General features: G+C 42.2%; 1 pseudogene; it reads right to left on the bottom strand.

Annotated features, from left to right (window-relative positions):
• Window positions 1-2,804: 2,804 nt before the first annotated feature.
• On the bottom strand, window positions 2,805-7,602 carry Ftl1-ps2 (ferritin light chain 1, pseudogene 2; annotated as a pseudogene).
• Window positions 7,603-10,697: the final 3,095 nt, after the last annotated feature.

Raw genomic sequence — 10,697 nt, forward strand, 5'->3', positions numbered from 1 at the left:
TGATTTTATTTGATATTAGAATGGCTACTCCAGCTTGCTTCTTCTGACCATTTGCTTGGAAAATTGTTTTCCAGCCTTTCACTCTGAGGTAATGTCTGTCTTTGTCTCTGAGGTGTGTTTCCTGTAGGCAGCAGAATGCAGGGTCCTCGTTGCGTATCCAGTTTGTTAATCTATGTCTTTTTATTGGGGAGTTGAGGCCATTGATGTTGAGAGATATTAAGGAATAGTGATTATTGCTTCCCGTTATATTCATATTTGGATGTGAGGTTATGTTTGTGTGCTTTCATTCTCTTTGTTTTGTTGCCAAGACGATTAGTTTCTTGCTTCTTCTAGGTTATAGCTTGCCTCCTTATGTTGGGCTTTACCATTTATTATCCTTTATAGTGCTGGATTTGTAGAAAGATATTGTGTAAATTTGGTTTTGTCATGGAATATCTTGGTTTCTCCATCTATGTTAATTGAGAGTTTTGCAGGATACAGTAACCTGGGCTGGCATTTGTGTTCTCTTAGGGTCTGTATGACATCAGTCCAGGATCTTCTGGCCTTCATAGTTTCTGGCGAGAAGTCTGGTGTGATTCTGATAGGTCTGCCTTTATATGTTACTTGACCTTTTTTCCTTACTGCTTTTAATATTCTTTCTTTATTTTGTGCGTTTGGTGTTTTGACTATTATGTGATGGGAGGTGTTTCTTTTCTGGTCCAATCTATTTGGAGTTCTGTAGGCTTCTTGTATGCCTATGGGTATCTCTTTTTTTAGATTAGGGAAGTTTTCTTCTATGATTTTGTTGAAGATATTTACTGGTCCTTTGAGCTGGGAGTCTTCACTCTCTTCTATACCTATTATCCTTAGGTTTGATCTTCTCATTGAGTCCTGGATTTCCTGTATGTTTTGGACCAGTAGCTTTTTCCACTTTACATTATCTTTGACAGTTGAGTCAATGATTTCTATGGAATCTTCTGCTCCTGAGATTCTCTCTTCCATCTCTTGTATTCTGTTGGTGAAGCTTGTATCTACAGCTCCTTGTCTCTTCTTTTGGTTTTCTATATCCAGGGTTGTTTCCATGTGTTCTTTCTTGATTGCTTCTATTTCCATTTTTAATTCCTTCAACTGTTTGTTTTCTTTAAAATGAGCGAGTTGTGAACAGGGGGCTTAAATTCTTTATAGACAAGAAAAAAATGCACTGGAACCCATTTCAGCATCATCATCAACTTCGTGTTCCTTGTCTTTTCCTCCTCCTCTTTCTCCTCATCTTCCCCTCCCTTCTTTATTTCTTGCTCTTTTCATCCTTGATCACCCCCTTTTCCCACTGCATATTGGTTTCCTTTGGCTCTGTTTGCTGCAGCATCCTTCCTGTGCTTTTCCCTCACCTTGGCGTTTTCCTTGTCATGGGGCCGCTCTTCACTGGCAGCTGTGCTGTTCCGCATCTCTCCTAGTTTCTTTGCAACATCACCAGGGGACCAGCCTGGATGTTCTCCTTTGATCTTTCAGTTATGTTAAGAGCAGAACAAGAAATCAGAAAGAGACTGCTTGTGTGCACTGGGGTCCTTGAACTTCTTTTGGGTCTCCCAGTGGGCAGGGAGATGTAGGTTTTCACGCCAGCCTATGCTCTGTCTTCAATTCCCCCCTTTCTTTAGCAGACTTGCTGTTCTGCCTCTCCGAGCACTTCTTACTGAACTCTGAGGAGATGACAGAAGCATCGGTGTACTTCTTCTTGTGCTCGTCCCAGCAGGTTTGCACAAAGAATTCATATGAAGACGTTTTGCCTCTCCACCTCTTAGGCTCTCCTTTGCTCAGGTTCAGTCGCTTTTCCTCCGAGAGGTATAGAGTAGCCCCGTCCCTCTCAGATTCTCACTTCTCTTGGCAGGCTGTCTCTGTGGAGCTAAAAGGACTGCCACCCCCAAATCTATTCTCAATAAAAGAAGGAGAAAAGAAAGAAAAAAAGTTGTCTTAAAACACTGCTTCAGTGGAAAAGGATTTTTCTTTTGTTTAAAACATTATCAAATAATTCTGTTATTTAATATGTAAATTTGGGGATCAGAGAGGTGGATCATCTCTTCAGAGCACGGACTAACTCTACCAGAGGACCTGAGTTTGATTCGCAACCTCCATATGTTAGCTCACAACTATCTGTAGCTCTTGCTCCAGCTGATTTAACACCCTCTTCGGCCTCTGGTGGCATCAGGCACCCATTCGGTGTACAGACATACATGCAGTATGCACTCATACACTTAAAAATTAAAATGGAGTTAAAATACTTAAAATAAAAAATATAAAACACATACATATAATATGGAAATTTTTTTATTATATAAAATGAAGTATTTTCATACAAAAAAAATAAACCAAGTAATTCTCGTGAGAAACAGGAAAAGAAAGGAAAAAAAATGTGTGTCAAGTGAAGAAATCACAGGTTGGGAAAAATATTGGCTCAGTGAGAATATACGTCTACCATTAAACAAATAGTAATTCAGCAAGAGGCAAAAGTTCTCATCTACTGATGGGACCAGGCACGTCATTGTCCCATAAAGAGAACAACGTTTTAATTTTAGTTTTATTAAGACTTCCATCACTCGTGGGTAAAAATGTCTATGAAACATTCAATTAGCTCCTATCAGATGCTTAACCATGCTATATAGTCATTTATTTGGTGTTTCTGTGGCTTGTCATCACATGCTTAAAAGTTTTAATATGTAGCTAGATTTTTTTTCTTCTTCTGTTTCAAAAAGCTTTATTTTCACTTGGTCCAAGGCTTGGTAGAGGCTCCAGGGCGGTTACAAAGCTGCCTAGTGGCTTAAGAGGTTCATTCAGGTGGAGGTCCTGAGGCGGCCGGTGCAGAGCAGAGGAGGGGGCCCCTTGGAAGGCGCAGAGGCCTCTGAGTTGAGCTTAAGAGTGAGGCACTCAAAGAGATACTCGCCCACAGATACCTGGGGCACGGCAGTCTGCGCTGGTTGTCGCCCTGCCAGCCTAGGGAGGTTGGTTAGGTGGTTGCCCATCTTCTTCATGAGCTTCACCTCCTTATCCAGGAAGTAGCTTTCTAAGAAGTCACAGAGATGACGGTCTGTGCGGGCAGAGCCCAGGGCGTCTGTATTCAAGAGAACCTGATTCAGGTCGTTCTCCAGAACCAAGGCAGCTTCCATGGCCTCCTGAGTTTTACCCCGTTCATCTTGAGACGGCTTCTGCGCATCCTGAAAGAGTGTAGGTCCCCCCGCGATCATTCTCGTGCTTCTCCTCGGCCAGTTCTCAGAAGTGGCCTATTGCCCTCCAAAGCCTCATCATCCGGATCAAAAAAGAAGCACAGAGAGAGGTAGGTGTAGGAGGGCCACAGGTCTAAGTTGACCAGGCGGTTCACAGCAGCTTCCACTTCGGGGGAGTAATTCTCACGAATCTGAGGTCATCGCTGATCCGGAGTATGGGGCTAACAGCGAAGAAGGTGCTGCTTAGGAACTAAAGGCAGCAAGGAGAGTCCTGGAGGCTGTGACTGGAGAGACTTGTAAGGCAGCTGGAAGCTAACTAAAGTGGGAGTCCCCGGCTTTGTTCCGTCCAAACACTGTTGAAGCAAGACCCAGATCCACTGGACCTCCAAGGTGCTGCTCTGTGACTAGGTTTTTGTTTTTGTTTTTCTTTTCTTTTCTTTTCTTTTTTTAAATTCGGTTTCTGTCTCTCTCTCAGTCTCTATTCATGAAAGAGTCTGAATTAAGACTTAATGTCACTAACGTTTTATCTTTACACGATCACACTTAAATGTAAATCTAGGTTTTATTATGGTCTAGGAGAAAAAGACGTGGCTAAAGGGCAAAATCTGATTTGCTGCCAGTCAACTTTAGGTGTTGGCAGTGCCAGGAGCTCAAAATACATATTCCAACCTCTTAGTTTCTCAGACGCATATGACTTTAGCTGCTTAAATTGTAGCACAGGAATAGAAATTTGTCATTTATACACAGAAAGCATTTCTATGAACTATATGCTTTTCAAAACAATTTTGCCTCAGCTTGCATCGAAGAATCAATCATCTCTTTGCAAAAGATGGAGACCGTTACAGAAACAAAGCACAGCCAATCAGAATGGGCCCCAGCCCAAACGGCTATGTCTGTAGCACAGCTCCCTCACCTAAGGCCCAGGGATCATTGTGGAAGAGGGACCCCGGAGATCACAAGAGCCAGAGGAGCAGTGGATTTGCTGTGAGATCGAGTCTCCTAGGAAAGTCAGGAGTGAAAGCCAAAGAGTCTCATCGACGTGACTGTCTGAACATGAGCCGAACAAGAACAACAGTAGGAAACATGCTAACATGGATGTGAGAAGGTCCACAGGGCTTCAACCTTCCATAAGGAAGTGCAGGCACCTAAAGAATGCTGAGAGCAGGACAAAGTCTTCCCCAGTGAGGAGCGCACACCAATTAGTTATCCTATACCAATGGTCAGCTTTGAGAAACGTACATACAAGTAACATTATATAGAGCAAAGTATATTTTTCCATTTAGGAATATATGTGTATATACATCTATGTACACACACACACACACACACACACAATATTGCAATAGGACATGTGTGTGTGTGTGTGTATGGCAGTAGGACACGTGTGTGTGTGTGTGTGTGTGTGTATGGCAATAGGACATATATGTGTGTGTGTGTTTTTATGGCAATAGGACACATATGTGTGTGTGTATGTGTTTATGGCAATAGGACACATGTGTGTGTGTGTGTGTGTATGTGTGTGTGTGTGTGGCAATAGGACACATATGTGTGCGTGTGTGTTTTAGGTCCCTGTCTATTGCTGTGAAGAAACACTGTAACCAAGGCAGCTCTTATGAAGAAGGCATTTAATTGGGCTTGCTCTCAGTATTAGAGGGTTAGTCTATCATTATTACGGCAGGAAGCAGAGGCGCATGGCACTAGAGTGGTAGCTTTACATTCTGATCCATAGGCAGCAAGCAGAGTGAAAGACACCCGATTGAGGTGTGCGCTTTTGAAACCTCACAGCCCATCCCCAGTGACACATTTCTCCAGCAAGACCACGCCTCCCTATCCTTCTAAATTTCCTCCAACAGTTCCACTCACCAGTGACTAAGCATTCAAACATATGAGCCTATAGCGGCCATTCTTATTCAAATCACACAGTGTATAGCAGTAATTGATGAAAAATAGACCATTAATGTAAAAGAGGTATATGGGTGGGTTTAGAAGGGGGAAATATAAGGAGAAAATACAATTATATTATAATCCCCTCAAATACAACAATTAAAAAAATCTATATTGCTTTATGATGAACTTCACTCAGAATTATACTACTGAACTATTATTAACTTTCCGCAAGACTGGACTTAGATGAAATGCAGAGGCTGAGCACTTATATATCTGGGATTTAATAAGGTGCACAGTGTGAAGCTCTCTGTAATTTTCAACGTGACAATCTGGAGTCACTTGAAAAGAGTCTCGATGGGGATTGTCTACATTGCTTTGGCTTGTTGGCATGTCTGGAAACATTTTTTTTTAAATTGAAACGGGAAGACCCAGCCCAGTGAGGGTGCCACCATTCTCTAGTCAGCTGCTCTTGAAGTGTATAAGAATGATTCAATTGGCATTGAATCCAAGTCAGCAACCAAGTGAGAATGTATGTGCTCTGTTCTTGGCCGTGGATGCCACTAGCTACGTGAAGCTTCTGCAGCTGTTACCTCCTTGATGTGATAGACTACAGAACCTGAAGTTGTAAGCCAAAGAAATTCCTTTCTTCTCTAAGTAGCTTTTTGTCAGGGGTGTTTTCTCACAGTTGTAAGAATGAAACTGGAGGGCTGGAGAGATGGTTCAGTGGTTAAGAGCTCTGACTGCTCTTCCAGAGGTCCTGAGTTCAAATCCCCAGCAACCTCATGGTGGCTCCCAACCATCTGTAATGGGATCTGGTGTGTCTGAAGACAGCTACAGTGTACTGGTATACATAAAAAAAATTAAGTAAATCTTAAAAAAAAAGAATGGAACTAGAGCAGGTTTCAGATAATAATAGTTTCGGGATCTTTGGCATTGTTTTACGGGTTAATTCCTCATTTTATAATAAGAATTTCAACATAAGTTGGGTCGTTTATGGAAAAATTTAAATTATGCCAATCTCCCCTATTGATCACACATAACCTCCTTCTGCTTTTGGAACCTCCTACTCCAACTGTGTAGCTATTGAAGTTGATGGGAACCAAAGCAAGTCAAGGGGAGCTCTCTACCATCTCCAGCCACAGAGTGGACATGAACATTCTCTCGCATGTTCTAGATCTTTCATGGGAGTTCTGTGAAAATACTGAGCTAGGAGAAACGCCTTTGCCTTCAAGTCAGGAAGCTGTTAGAATGTCTAGGCAGTCACATTTGCTACAATATAGAGGAAGAGTGTTTAAGGCAATAGGAAATAAAAACATATTTAAAGAGAGACGGGCGTATCCAATCTAGTAACACTTGATTGAATGGATTGGTCAGCCTAGCCATACTGTTACCTGTGTAGGGTGCATGAGCCCTGAATTTTATGTTTGTTCTTCTTAAAATGGCTTGAATGTGGGTTAAGCACTCAAAGAACATGCTGGTACCGTGAACCCCAATTCATGCCACAGCATCAGTGAAGACAGGGACTGTCGGATCTTTACAGGGAAGTCAACATAATGGGAATCATTGACTGTTAAGGATAGGGAAAGTGAAGCAGATACAGTTAGAAACACAGGACTAACTATGGAAGTATTGTAGAAATAAAAATGAGACCCCTGACAGAAATAGAGAGCAGAGTCTTCCTGTAGTTGGAGAGTAGAAATGAGGAGAGCATCCTCACCTATCTGGGCCAAGTAGGGTCCACCATTCCTACTGAGAGAGGCTGTCAAGTTCTTATAGAAGGGCTAATGCATAACTATCAAAGGGTTTCTAGAACCTTAAGGCTATCTATGTAGGAAAGCTTTTCAAATTAACTACCCAATGTTTGCTTAATAACTAAATTATTGATGTTATGAACCTATCGGTGACTTCGAGACACAAATAATAACCATCATTCTAAGTGTTTGCTCATTAGTTGATCATGCTAAAAAGCTTATGCATTTAATAAAATGAATTTCTCCAAGTGCCTGGACATTGCAGACTCCAACAAGCCTCTTAAAACTCCTTTGTGATTTTCGGTATGAATAAAACCTCTAGAAGTTTTCAACAATACTTTAAATACGTTAGGGTACAGACAGAGAAACACAAAGTAGCTAAACAAGAAACAAGGTATGATAGTTGGAATAAAACTTATTACCACAATACAAGTAGCATGAATTAAATGTTTTTTTCATGCCTCTTTAAAGACTCACCCTTATGTTTATTCTTATTGATAGTTTTGCCACGATTATAATTCTTGTTTCTATTCTTATCCTTACATTAACAGTAGATCCTTTCCAGGTTTTTTTTTTTTTTGAGGTGTAGTTAATTTACAGCATATGCACTACTTTGTTTTCAGCCTAAACTTGGGATAACCTAACCAGACTCAGCTGGAAAGCAATGTCCTTCTAAACTCACCAATCTGGAAGGCCTGGATGGCTGTGATGGAAAACCAGCCAGAACACCTTAAAAAGGAGGAGTTTAACTGCCTCCCAAGAGGCTTCATTCAGCATTGGATGGAAACAGATGCATAGAACCAAACAGATGCAGAGAACCACAGCTCGAGGAGTCTTGCGGAAGAGTGGGGGATAGGACTGAGTGAGCTGGAAGGGCCAAGGACGCTTGAAGAAAACCTACAGAGTCAACTAACCTGGGCCTGTAGGGGCCCACAGGGACTGAACCACCAACCATAGGGCATGCAGGGGCTGGGCCTACATGTTTGTAGCACATGTTCAACTTGGTTTTCATGTGGGTGCTCTAACTGTTGGAGTGGGGACTGTTTCTGACTGTTGTCTGCCACTGGACCCCTTCTCCTAGCGGGACTGCCTCTCAGTTGGAGGGGATGCACTTAGTCCTACCAAAACTTGATGTCCCAGGGCTGGGGGGCACTCAAGAGGGGGAAGAAGCAGGAGTAATGGGAGGAGGGATTTGTGAGGGCGGAGCTGGGAGGAGAGGAGTGACTGGCATGTAAAGTAAATAAATAAATACATTAATGGGGGAAAGAAGGAGGGGTTTATTTATTTTGGTTCACAATTTCAGGTCTCAGTGCATCATGATTGTGCAGGCACGGAAGTTGGAAACACCTTGATCCATGCTGGCAGGAGTACGTGACATTAGCTTTTACATTACAGCAAATGAAGGTGGACAAAGAAGGTGGGAAGCAGACACCACTTTCACAGGCTCACTCCTACTGACTTCCTTCTACTGTTCAGGCGCCATCTGCTACAGTGTACACAGTTTTCAGAAAGGCTCCACAAGCTGTGGGCCAAGCATTCAACCTAATAGCCAGTGGGGGAGTGGTGTTCCAGCTAATAGCTACGGACTGAATGGTTGCACAGGATAACACCTGAATGTGGGTAAAATTTGAAGCTGCCCCTTTTGGGTCAATGACGGAGCTTGGGAATTGAAAATTATGAATTCTGATAGATTACTCTGGGTGGTGTTGGTGGTATAGTGGTGAGTGTAACAGCCTTCCAAATAGATGTTTCCAGTTTATATTCTGCCTTCTAGTTTTCCTTAGGTACATGGTTCTCATTTTTCTAAGACCTTTCATCATATCGAAAATCTATTCATAGCTTAATGTATATTAAAACATATCAAGTTCTTACTCCAAAGGCACATAAATCCAGACACTCCAAGCTCTCTGGCCATCATTATCAACTCCCAAGTTACACTGTGACAAAGGAGTATTTCAGTGGGCTGCCTTGTGATTTCCTGGCTTTTGAAGGGAAACCTGAGTTCAGCGGTCTTGACAAAACATTTCTGTCCCATTGTTCTTGCAGTTGGTGCTCCATTGACTTTCTGTAGACAGACATTCCTATTGAAATGGGCAGGTTTCACTTATGGGCCTTAAATGAAACCATCACTTAATTTCCTGGATGTAGGTCCATCAGCCTTCCTGATTGCTATAAGAATTTTGGCACACTGCCAGAGGAAATTCAGCATGGCCACGGAACATACAAATGGCTCGTATCTATTGCCCCATGGAATGCCTAACTAGAAGGTTCTGACAATGATCTGAAAGAAGAAGAAGAAGAAGAAGAAGAAGAAGAAAAAGAAGAAGAAGAAGAAGAAGAAGAAGAAGAAGAAGAAGAAGAAGAAGAAGAAGAAGAGGAAGAAGATGATTATTTTGTCTTTTTGTCAAGTTGGAGAGGAAAAGCTGTAGATCCTCTGGGAGTGACCGCAGAGTTTAGAACTCAGAAAGATGGCCAGCCAGGCCCTCTGTACAATTCCACTGACCAGTTGCTGCTGACGGCAGAGCCAGTTTTCTGTCTCAGGTATTTCAAAATGTCACACTTTCTCCAATTCTGACAGTCAGTCCACAGCTTGCCCTAAATGTTTCCATTTTATGCCTGGAAGTTAATAGGGGCATGGCTTGTTACATGTGAAACACATTTGGACTAATAAAAAATGGATGAGACCACCTGGTTGAGTTTCTCTTAATCTAGACCTTGGGCTCATTTCTGCCCCATTTATTCAAGGTTGGGGCTGATTCCTCCTTGCCAAATATAACAAGTGTGATCATTTCTGTTTGATTTTTTTTTTTAGCATGCACATTTTTCTGATTTCAGTCCAAGTGAATACCCATCTAAGCAAATGTAAACCCTAATGTTTAAGCCTGAGTCCTATTCACTCAATCTGCCGGTAGGTGGCAGTAGTACAACACACAAAAAAGTTAAGGTGCTAAATGGAGTCGGGGGGGGGGTGATGATGAGGATGGTGGTGGTGGTGGTGGTGGTGGTGGTGGTGGTGGTGGTGGTGGTGGTGGTAACACTAACTATGACAGTGCACCAGTCATTCACTCTTAGAAGGCACTGGTTGAATTAAAATAAAAGTTTCTATCTCATTAATTTTTTTTATAATATCCTTGAAATGGGAGACGAAAAGTTTGGTCATTTATTTATTTGTCTCTATTTTCAGTAGTTATAGTCAAAATTAAAGCTGTGAGAGATTCACCCAATTAACTCGGAAAATGATTGCCAGAATCAGTCCTGACATTTTGGTCTTGAGATCCATCCAACTCCAGCCTTTCATTCACTTGAATGTCTTTCCATGGAACATCTAATTTTCTTGCCTGTACTTCAGAACTTAAATTTACCAGTGTTATATCTGGCCCTCAAGATAAAGGAAAGAGGCCGAGTAAGCCACACATTTATAGCTTCTTTTGTATCCAGAATGCCTAGTGTGGTGAACACCAGGGCTTCTGTAATTTCAGACTCTGTTCCTCTTTGGACATGTAGATAAAGGAGGGACCTTTCAGACCACCGGAAGCAACATGGAATGACCTAGTGCAGGGCTGGTCCATCGTTTCTCACTATGGAGGAGAGAAGCTGTGTATAAGGAGGGAAGGAACCACCCTAAGAATAAGAGCATTTCTCTCAACTGTCCTCTGCAATGAGTAACCACCAGAGGCTAAGCAGGGCCCCGAGGATGGGAGGGCTGTGGGTGGCTTAGGCAATGGATCACATTGCGCTATCTGGTGCCTGTGCTTAAGGGCAATGGGATTAGAAAAAGTTATCATTACTTTTGTTTTTATTCTCCATATTGCTTTTGAAGCAAAATGAGTCACACAAAGAATTCTACTCTCTCTCTCTCTCTCTC

The sequence above is a fragment of the Rattus norvegicus genome, chromosome 6 (assembly GCF_036323735.1).
Source record: "Rattus norvegicus strain BN/NHsdMcwi chromosome 6, GRCr8, whole genome shotgun sequence".
Classification (NCBI taxonomy): domain Eukaryota; kingdom Metazoa; phylum Chordata; class Mammalia; order Rodentia; family Muridae; genus Rattus; species Rattus norvegicus.